The sequence below is a fragment of the Sturnira hondurensis genome, unplaced genomic scaffold (genome assembly GCF_014824575.4).
Source record: "Sturnira hondurensis isolate 20B ecotype Veracruz unplaced genomic scaffold, ASM1482457v3 Scaffold0004136, whole genome shotgun sequence".
Lineage (NCBI taxonomy): Eukaryota > Metazoa > Chordata > Mammalia > Chiroptera > Phyllostomidae > Sturnira > Sturnira hondurensis.
Genome location: NW_028076767.1, coordinates 22,550,956 through 22,561,977, shown reverse-complemented (window position 1 = coordinate 22,561,977; position 11,022 = coordinate 22,550,956). Strand labels below are relative to the sequence as shown.

Here is an 11,022-nt window from a genome sequence, read left to right as displayed (position 1 = left end):
CACATAGTGGGAAGCATGACCACCTGTAGCCTGCAGATTTAAATCCCACAATTTGTACCTTGGAAAGAGATGGGCCCTGCCCCTAGGTTTGAAAATCTAAAAAGGTTTCTGATTGGTTTAGCTTTGGTTGGGTGTCCACCTCTGGACCAATTAACTATGGCCAGAGGGGTGGAGCCAAGTAAAAAGGTCCCACTCCTTCAGGAGCCATGGGGATAGAGGAAGGAGGTATGGCTGCCAGAAGGTGGGCTCAGAGGAAGGCCAGGGGACAGGAGGTGGGTATGGCAGGATGAAAGCAGGCCCTCTACAAAAATGGACATCCTTGACACCATGAAATACTGACTCCAGCACTAAGACCAAGGGATGCCTCTCAGAAATGAAAACCACAATGGCAGAGGGACAGAGGGAGAGCAAAGACGCAAACCAAGCCAAAGTGCCCCAAACAGTGTGGGGCAGCCCAGGGCTCAGTCCACTGCCTGCTGGCTACACTGTGCGTGAGGGCCAGGGTGGGATGCACATGCCGCTCCTTCCTGGTATGTCCTTTAGCGTTGCCTGCTTTTCTCAACTATCAGGGATCTTCAGGTGCAGAATAACACAGTTGTTGTAACTTGAGACGTGAAAGGTCCAAGCAGCCTTGGCCAAGGGGAAAGTCCCCCAAGTAGCCCTGTGTGTGGCTGACCTGTGGCTGCAGAACCCCAACCCAATCCATGAACACTCCTGCTAGAGCGTGTCATGATGTGTCAAGAGCCATGGGCTGGCTCCAGCGCTTCCCTTCTCTGCCTCCAGAACCAGGAATGCAATTCCAAGGCCTGGAAGCCAATATAACCACCAGCACGTGGGAGCTAGATTTGGGTAAGTGGCAGTCAGGTGGGTCTAGTCTTAGGTTGAGAGTGGAGTGAGTGTCGAGGCTTCCACAGAGGCCAGAAGCGCAACGATGGCAACAACAGCCACCACTGGTGTAACGGAGTGAGCACGTACTATGCACCCTGCACTGTGCCAAGCAACCCTTTCTGTCCATTTTATTTTAATCACCAAAGCCCTATGATGTACTATTCTCATGCCCAGGAACTGAATCTCACAGACGTCAAATGACTTGCCCAAGGTTACACAGCTAGGAAGCAGCCAAGCTGGGACTTGAACCTGGCCCTGTCCCTCAGCTTCATCTCTTCCCCAAGCCTAAGCTATGAAAACAACCACTTGCCCTAGCATCCTTTTTACCTCTTGTATCAGCCAGAATGCTTCGGGCTGCAAAAAAAGAAATCATCAACTTAGCTGCTTAACAATAAGAAAAACATTTCCACTCAAAGATTAAGTTCCAAGGTACCATGGCTGCAGGATGTGATGTCAGCTTCCATCTTCAGCAGCTCAGTGATGTCATTTCCATCTTCTCAATGTGTCATCATTAGTGTGTCACTTCATCTACCTGGTTGCAAGATAGCTGCCACGCCTCTAGGCATCAGGTGTAGACGTGACCACATCCTGCAAAAAAAGAGGGACTTACACCATCTCAGGACAAGACATCTTTCCCAGAAACCCTCCTTGTATCTCATTGGTCAGAATTTTTCCCACTCCTGTTTTCAAACCAATCACTCACAAGGGAAGTGGAAACTTCATGAATGGCTTGATAAAGCCCATGACTATTTGTAGAAGGATGGATTACCTCCCCCCAACACTAACAACTGGGGTCCTGTTGGAAAGGAGAAAGAGAGCGGTGACTGGTTTGGGGTAAGCAAACAAAAATGCATGCTACTCCTCTCTTTTCTCTTTCAAATTCCTACTATCACTTTTCCCTACCAGTTGACATTTTATTCACCCTTTAAGAATCAACCAAAATATCGATTCTTCCAGGCAGTCTTCCCTGATTTTTTTTCTCCATCAGATTAATTGCTCTCCTCACTATGCTTCCTCAGAACTTGGTACGATGCTACTTATGTGGTCTTTGTTACATTGTTGTAGAGGTGGGCTCAGGCTTTAAAGTAATTGGACCCAGGTTCAAATCCCTGGTCTGTTACTTCCTATCCCCAAGCCTCGGCTTCCTCATCTGTAAAAGCATACATTTCTTTTCAGGCAGTTTTGAAGATTAAGGCAGAAAATGTGACTTCAGAAGAAGGGAGGGGGAAGAAAAGAAACTATCAGGCTGGACCAGGCAAAACTCAACTCTCAGTAAGAAAAGCAAAAGTCATTCCAAGGTGCCAGCCACACACGGCCCCCTTCCCCTGAAGCTCCCCTCTCCCTGGTTTCCCCAGGAAAGTCATTTTTCATCCCCAAAGTCATCTGGCTTAGAGAGAAGGGGGAGATGCAGTGGCAGGGTCTGCACGGTGCCTGCCCCACCGCCATCCATCACCCAGCCGACAGAAGCTCACCTCCCACAAATAAAGTTATGACAAGCATCCCCAACCCATTCTTTCAGCCATCGCCTCCCTGTTTCCATCATCTCTGACATTATAAGCCATCAGCCAAGCTGTTTGTCACTCCTCTGACAGGGTCTTCACATCTCGGGCAGGAGGGCTGTGTGAGGTATGGCTGGACTCAAGGGTGCATGTCCCACCCCCACCTGTCATTAGTGACCTCAAGCTATTTCCCATGTGCTTTCAGAAAGGAGTGGGGGTCCAGAGATGGAACAGAACTGGTGGGAACCAAACACCCGTTCATTTATCCATTCAGCTAACACGTGTGAAAAGTCCTACTGTGCCTGAACCCGGTTTGGCCGAGCTGCAGGCACAAAGAGCAACCGTGCACAGCCCTTGCCCTTGGAAAGTGCCCAGTAGAGAGAGGAGTGGGAAACAGGCCCTGTGAACAGACAGTGCCAGCACAACTGTGGGAGCATGGAGAGGGGTAGGAGCAGAGGGAAGGCTTCCTGGAGGAGGTGTCCTTTGGGCTGAGACCTACAGGACAAGGAGGAATGACATGAGAGGGGCAGAGTGAATGATTCCTTGAAAGGCCCCCTTTCTTCTCTGCAGGTGTGTGTACTGATAAGCCTCCAAAGGCAGAGTGGAGTGGAGGTTTGGGGGAGAGAGGAGAATCATAGGCCAGGCAACTGGAATAGCATGTGCAAAGGTCACGTATTCGTTTCCCAGGGCTGTCGTGACTGAGCTGGTAACTCAGAACAACAGAGATGTATTCTCTCACAGGCTGGAGGCTAGAAGTCTAAAATTGGGGGGTCCACAGAGCTGGTGCTTTCCAGGGGTTCTGAGAGAGAACCTCTTTCACCCCCCTTTCGTAGCTCGCAGTGGCTGGGGGCAAGCCTTGGTGCTTCTTGGCTCATAGATGCACCACTCCAAGCTTTGCCGCTGCTCTGTGTTTACCTGGCCTTCCCCTCTGAGTCTCCATCTCAAATCTCCCCTTTTCTCTTAGAAGGGTAGCTATCATTGGATTTAGATCCACACCAAATCCAAAGTGATCTCATCTCAAGATCTTTAACTACATTGACAAAGGGTCTATTTTTAAACAAGTCACACTTGCAGGTACCGGGGGTTAGAACTTGTACATATATGTATTTAAGAGGGGACACTATTCAACCCACTGCAGACCCAAAGGCCAGAGAGTATCACATATTTGGGGAACTAAGAACGGCTAAATGTGGTCAGAACACTTGAGACCGGGCCAAGTTCAAATCTCATCCCTGTTACTAATGAGCCACCTAGACCAAGTCCCTTAACCTTTCCGAGCCTCGGCCTGCTCACCTGCAATGTGATTTGCCCCTTGGACCTCTGAGGGCTCTGAAGGTGAAAAGTAGTCATTCTACTGAAGGGCCAGCTCCTCAATGGGAGTCTGTCTACCAGAAATCTTTTGGTTACAAGACACAGAAACCAGTCCACGCTGGCCTAAGCAGGAAGAGGATTTATCAACTTAAGTAGCTAAAGAGCCCAGGAATAGAACTGCTTCAGGCTCTGCTGGATCCAGGGCCCAGGTGACATACTCCGGATCCAGTTTCTTCCACCTAGCCTCTCTGTCTTGTGCTGGGTTGTTTCGTTTCAGGTTTCCCGTGGAGGGCCCTTTGTGCTGGGTATCTTCCATGGACCCTGCGGATTTGCACTCCACCCTGTCCACTCTGCTTGATGGCGTGGAGGCTCACCTGAGTGAGCTGCATCAGTAAGCTCCCCCTGCCCTCTGGCTCCCAGTGGGGTCCAACCAGCCATGGCAGGAGATGAAGGGAGGGAGAAGGTGAGGGTAGATTATTTCTGCCTCCCGGTTCCTCCCTGTCAGATCCCTCTACCAAAGGCCCCTGCTCCTATTAGGCAGCTTCCTCTTAAAGCCACAGCTACCCTTCTTGGATTCTAGCAACCACATCCTGCCCTTCGGGCCTAGGGGTGCTAAAGTCCCTACTATTACTAGGCCAGAGGAACTGCACCATCCTTTGTTGGATTCCCTAAACACTACTGACGCTTTTGTAAACAGTCCCTTTATTATACTCTCCTGAAATTACAATTAGAGTGTGTCTGTTTCTTTTAAGAATCCTGCCTGATATACCCCAGCAGCTCATGGCTCTCCCTGACCCTCTTCTCCAGGTGGTAAGTAAGCCACACAGTGGTCGACTGTTACCTTGGTGGCCCCCAGTAAACCATGCCTTCCAGGATCCATGCCCTTGTGAGTTGCCTCCTACGCTGGATGCTGGCTGGGCTTGACCATATGACTGGCTTTGCACTGTGGAATATTAGCATCTGTATGCTTTATAAGCACTTGTCTACCATTTGGTCCTATGCAGAGGACTCCTATAGTGTGGGGAGGAGACCATAAAACTTTGGCCGTGGACAGACCTGGCTTCTTACTCTAACTTTCTTTTGGGGAAGCTGCTTTGGGCTCTGCTCAGCCTCTGCGAACTCATCTGTAAAACAGGTCAGCTGATGCCCGCACAGATGGGTGGTGGGGGTGGTTCCCAGATTGTGGCAATTGTGGAAGACAGACAGGTGCTGCCAGACACCCCTTCGGGGGAGAGCTTGCTGCCCAGTATGGGGAGTGCCCTCAGCAGTGTCCAGCGGTCACCCTTTCAGGTCTGCCTCGGCATCGCGGAGTCGCCTAGCCTGAGGTCCCACCACTCCCAGAATAGCCTGCATTGAGTGACTGAGTGAAGGGTTTAAAGGCTTGTCCAGGCAATCCTCACCCCAGAGTTCCCCTCAGGGTTGGCTGAGGCTTTGCAGAGCCAGCATTAGTTGGCTTCTTCACCTATCCAAGTCTGCTTCCTCCCTTTCCTTTTACCGGTGTTGACCCCTAATCAATATCTCACGCCCCAAACTCTACTTACGGAGATCCCAACCTGCAATGGATGCCAAACACTTAACCCAGCCTGTGGCATTTGGTGGACAGTTGGTAAAGGCTCGCTGAGGGAGAACTGGCTCCTTGCTCAGGAGAACGGGAAAGAGAAGCTCTCTGGAAAGGGAAGTCTCTGAAAGGAAGGAAGGACGGGAGGGCAAGGGAGGCTGGCGTGTAGACTGCCGGGCAGTAAGCAGGTGCTGCCGTGGAAGGGGCCTGCAGGCCGGCAGGGGCAGCTCCTTCCTCAGGAGGGACACGAGGGTCTGTCCAGGGGCACCCTCCCTACCCCATGTGTCCTGCTCACCAAGCCAGCAGACCAATCATGAATGAGGCTTCACTCAGCGTAGCAGGACCAAAGAGAGGGACAAGTCAGGGCTTTCCCCAAGTGGTCCATCTGGGGCCCTGAGGTTTGTGACCCCTGGAAAGGTGGCAGAGGCCACTCAAATCCTGAAGCAAAAGCCCCCTCCACCGTTTGTAGAATCCTAGAGTTCTAGAATCTTGGAAGGGGAGAATGGGCCTTCCAGGGCCGTCCTCACAAAACTGCAAACAATTCTTGGATCGAGGGATTCTCCTGTTGAAAGGCTGAAAGGGGCCTGCAGGCTCTTTACCGGAGCATTTCTCTCTCCCTGAACTCTGAGGGCAGACCCTAACCGTGTGGCCTGGAGGCACTGACTACCTTCCTCTAGGCCAGGTGAACAAACCCTCGGGGGGCCAGCTGCTGGGTGTGGAGTCAAGGGCACAGGAGGAAACCAGACCCTCCCGGAGGGAGGGGTCGGGGAGGGAGAAATGCAGGAAGACAAGTGTCACAGCTGGGAAGGGCAGTGTGTAGGAACAGCAGGAGGTGCAGTAGCTGCATGGGAGGCACTGACTTCATGCAGGGGAGGGCTTCAAATGAAATGACATGCGTACCAGGCCCGACTGCAGAGCCTCAGTGAACGATCCTTCTCTTCCCTTTCTCTTCTGCTCACAATCCCCTGTTCCCTATGTTTCCACGTTACCCACAGCCCACTGAGGAGTTTTGGAAGAATGCAAGGGAGACACTGGACCGATTCCTCCCACCCAGAAAGATCCACCCTTCACAATGTGGGGGGTGGGCGGTGTGCTCAGTACAGGGCCCTCTGCAACGGCAGCTGGAGGCAGCGTGACTGATTTCAGAGAGACGCCCAGGAGGGGGATATTTGAACTGGATTTTGAGAATAGAAGAGGAGTTTACCAGGCCAAGAAGGTGGAAGCAGGGGGGAGGGGAATTCCACAGGCCTCCTGTGCCTGTTCAATGAATTGCTAAGCTCTTCCCTGACTTTCTGGTCCTTATTTCAGAGATGAATTGAAGCAGTTACCCACCCTGGATTTACAAATGGAAAAACTGATGGACATAGGCATATCTATGCAATGTTTTTATGGTAATAAATATTTTAAATTAAGTTTTGAACAGCAAAGCATGAATGTTACTCTTTTTCCCATTTAAAATACTAGAACTTAAACACGGTTTGTGGATCTGTTCAGCCAAGTATCTTTCTTAGGTCAGTAATGCTAACAGTGATGAGAATAGAATATGTAATCGGATTTTGGTTGCTCTAAGTAACAGAAAAGTAAAATTGCATTTTATTCTCCACACAGCATTCATTTCCTGTTACCATAATCGCCAAGCCGGGCATACAAAGAGAACAATGTGTTCTGAGCCCAAGCTGGGCCTTGGGATGGAGAGAAGTTTTAAGAGTCAGGGGCCAAAATGAGAGGCGAAGGGAAAAGGAATTTTGATAAAGCTAATTTATTTTACTCAGTGAATTGCCTTTATTCTGAGATACGTTCTTCCTAAAGGGGGGGGGGGAGCAGTGTTTAAAATCTCCTTTCATGGTGACAGTAAATGGTCATTGTTGGCCAGAGTTTTTAAATGTTTTCACTTGGCAAAACGAAAAACAACTCTACATTGTTCTAAAAACAAATGGTTATATTGTACCCATCCCTGACACCTTTGATTTTCAGAACCACTGAGACAGAAGCCAACCGGGGGTAGGAGACGTTTAGGCCCGTTCCTTCCCATCATTTGGGCTCTGCTCCCTGTCCCCTGCATCCCCAGAGTGACCCTCCCTGACAGCCCTGCCTAAAGTAGCTTCTCTCCCCTCTCCCATGCCTTCTCTCTACTCTGTCTCCCAATTTCTTCCTTTTGGAACACTTACCACTCTCTGAAAGCATCTTGTTAATGGGCATATACACCTATTTCTGTCTCCTCTATTTGAATATAAGTAGCATGAGATCAGAGCCATGACTGTCTTATTCACACATTCTCCCCCGCACCTAGCACAGGTGCATAGTAAGTGCTGGCGAAGTGCTTGTGGAAGTTAGTTAGTTAGTTAGTTAGTTATAGAGCTTGGGCACTCAGGCTGAAGAAAACCAGGAATATCAGAGGGTGAAAGATGCTGTGCGGTGCCCTGGGCCACAGCCCTGCAGCTGCAGCCGTGGTGCACAGTGCCCAGCAGTCTCTTAGTTTTTCCCCCTCAAGGTCTTCTTGGAAGCCCTGGTCCTTTGCTCAGCCCACTCACAGGCACAGCCCAGAGGTACCAGAATGGTAATGCCTCCGAGCAATGCTCAGCCCCTGGGGGACCCAGAGCTGGTAGATAAGTCCTCCAGTCTCCTGTCCTTTGGGTGAACAACTCTGCACAGTACTCAGAGGGTCCCGCCGGTTGCCCACCACAGCAGTCAGCTCCTTCCCTATCTCCCCACTCCCTCAGACTCGCTTCCTGTGATCAAATTCCACTCCCCCCCCCACACACACCCTCAAATCACTTGTACCCAAATTCTTGTCTCAGGCTCTTCTTTTGGGGAGCATAACCTAAAACAGGCAACTCTTAAATTCTCTTCACTCATTTGTCTGAACCCCAAGTTTCACCTGCCCCCCTGTTCCCAAGGGACGGAGAAATGCCCCTCCCTCAGCCTTCCCTCCTTGTCCAGCAGACAAACTGGCTGGTCTTGACCATCTTCCAACACAGCCCTGAGCTCTGAGAAATTTTAATGAAGAGACTTGGCTGGGCACCTGGAAGGCAGGTGCTTTGGAGGCAGAAAGGGAGGGTGGGGACTTCTCTAAATGAGGCTGTGATGATTAAATCATTTGCTATTCCCTGGGCTCCCCCCGCCTTTTGTTCTTTGGCTGCGATGTTGCCTCCAATCCATTATCTTCCCTTTCTCCTCTCCATCTCCCGGTCCACAGCCACCTCAGCGGGAAAACTGAGCTGGGCTGATAAAGTACAGCCAGATGTGCATAGAGAACTTGACACTTTGCGAAGGACTTTAGAGGCCAAGAACTATTTATAAAGCCTTCTGCAGTTTACAAAGCACTTCATGATTATTATTATTATTATTATTATTATTAATTATTGATGTCATTTTAATACAAATGTATATTAGCCCCAGAGAGAAATTCTTTCCTCTTCTGCCTCTTCTCTTGCTAAGCAAGGGGAGAGCCTGGCTAGAAGAGTTATGCAATCAAAATTCATTTGTTTGGCTTCCGGACAGACAAGACGGCAGAAGGGGAACAGAAGAAGAAGTGGACCTTCTGCAAGTTCACCTTCGGCAGCGTGGATCTTGATCAGCTACTCGACATGTCCTACGAGGAGCTGATGCAGCTCCACTGTGCCAGGCAGCAGCGCCGGCCGGATAGCGGCCTGCGGAGGAAACGGCACACCCTGCTAAAGCGCCTGCGCAAGGCCAAGAAGGGAGCTACGCCCATGGAGAAGCTGTAAGTGGTAAAGACACGCTTGCGGGTCTGTGCCAGGGATGGTGGGGGCAGCACCATGGGTGTGTACAATGGGAAAACCTTCAACCAGGTGCAAGCCAAGCCGGAGATGATTGGCCACTACCTGGGTGAGTTGTCCATCACCCTGAGAGGTTTTTCTTAGGCTCCACCGAGAAAGAAATGCCCATCAGCCATAAAGTAGGCAATAAAGGGCTTTATTGGGGGTTGTGCTCCTGGGTGAGATTCCACGGTCTGTAGGATGAGGCCGTGGAAGTCACACCCGAGCAGAGAATGTAGTGGGGTTTTATTTTCGTTGGCTCCCCGTGGGAGCTGGGGATTGGTGCCCTCTGAACAAAGAAGCAGTACAGCATTGGTGGTCTCTTCCTCGGACTCAGGTTACTGTGAGGATGTCCGTCTTGGCAAAGTCCAGCCGGAGCTTCCTCCTATCCCTGCCCACCCTAACACACCCCTAAGCCAGTGAAGTATGGCCAGCCAGCATTGGGGCCACCCACTCCTCCTCCTTCATCCCTCTCAAGTAGCCAATAAAAGGACAGAGTTAGAAAAAAATTCATTTGTTTGTTCATTCATTCATTCACTTTTTGGTGACTTCTCTGTGTCTAGACCCTGAGGATACAAAATGGTGTCCTTTTCACCAGGAACTTATAGCCTGGTAGGCGAGTGTGTTGGTCAATGTCTGATCAGGAAACACTTGAATATTTACAAAAGAGCAACTTTCAGAAATGGAAGGGGATGGAAGAGCTAAGAAGCCACTGGCAGCAGTGAAGCAGTCCGAAGATGTGTAGCACCAGGAGCCCACTATCCCCCCTGGACCTAAGGGATAGAAGGGGGTGGTGTCAGCAGCCCAGGAGGGGGGTCATTTGGTGTACAATGGAGCTACAGGTAAGCTGGAGAAATGGAAGAGACGCTGCCACTGGTAGAGATGCTGCTTAAGACTGAGAGGGAGAAATACCCTGGCCTCTCCTCTCCCTTCTTCCTGCCTTCCAATCTCCCACCAGTGCCCCCCATTGACCAAACCCAGCTGGAAGCCAGCCATCCAAGAAGCCTGCAGCCTGCAGTGTTCGACTCCTCCTGCAATACATAGCAGAGTGGTAGTGGAGTGAGGACTGGAGATGTTGGTAAGTGGGAGATGCTACGTGAGAAGTCTTGGGATGGGGTGAGAACCCAGTGCTGGAGACCACAAGGAAAGAGCTGTGGCTCACCAGGACGAGGGGAGGAGATCTGTGGGAGCTGAACTTTGAGGGATGAGCAGCAGTCTGCTGAGTGTGCGGGTAGAGAGGTGCCCTCTGAGTAGCGGCACACAGGCAAAAGTGTAGCAGTCGGGGAAGTTTCGGCTGCAAGTCGTAGAAAATTCCTGTTCTTGGGCCTTTTGCTGGTCCCTTTACTCTCACCCATGCTTGGGATGCTCTTCCTCCTGCCTCCGGTCCAAATTCTTCTTGGCCCCAATGCCATCCTTTCAGTCTCCTTTTTCTAAATGCCAGAGCTGGAAGCTACTTTTCCAATGCCCCCTCACAGCCAAGGCATTTGCTAGTGTGACAGTACCTGGCCTTCCTATCAGCCAAGAGCTCCTGGTAGGAAGGAGAGGCATTGCCTCCACTTCTGCTCCTTCCCAGAGCATAGCACTGGGCAGGCATCTAGCAGGGACTAAGGAGTACAAGTACGTATTGAATGAATGAGTTAACAGACACACACATTCATGCCATTCCCCCTGATTTGACTACCCCCACCACATCTGCCATAACAATAGCCCTTTTTATTGAATTTCCATATCTGCTTCCATAAGGGAGCTCACTGAGTCTCCCTAGCAATTCGGTAGATGATCACCATTATCATCTTCATGTGACAGAGGAGGAAACTCAGCTCATAAAATTTAAGCAATTTGCCAAAGTCATTCAGCTTTTAAGAGGCAAAGTCAAGACTGAGGTTTGGCCTTACTAGCAGTGTGAACTTGGAGAAGTCATTTCAAGACTCTGAGCAGAGCTCCCTCCAAAGCCCATGTTCCCTGGGTCTCCCCAGGCCAGCCAAAT

At 50.5% G+C, this 11,022-nt stretch overlaps 1 pseudogene; it reads left to right on the top strand.

Annotated features, from left to right (window-relative positions):
* Positions 1 to 206: 206 nt before the first annotated feature.
* On the top strand, positions 207 to 9,140 carry LOC118985971 (40S ribosomal protein S15-like; annotated as a pseudogene).
* The last annotated feature ends 1,882 nt before the right edge of the window (positions 9,141 to 11,022 follow it).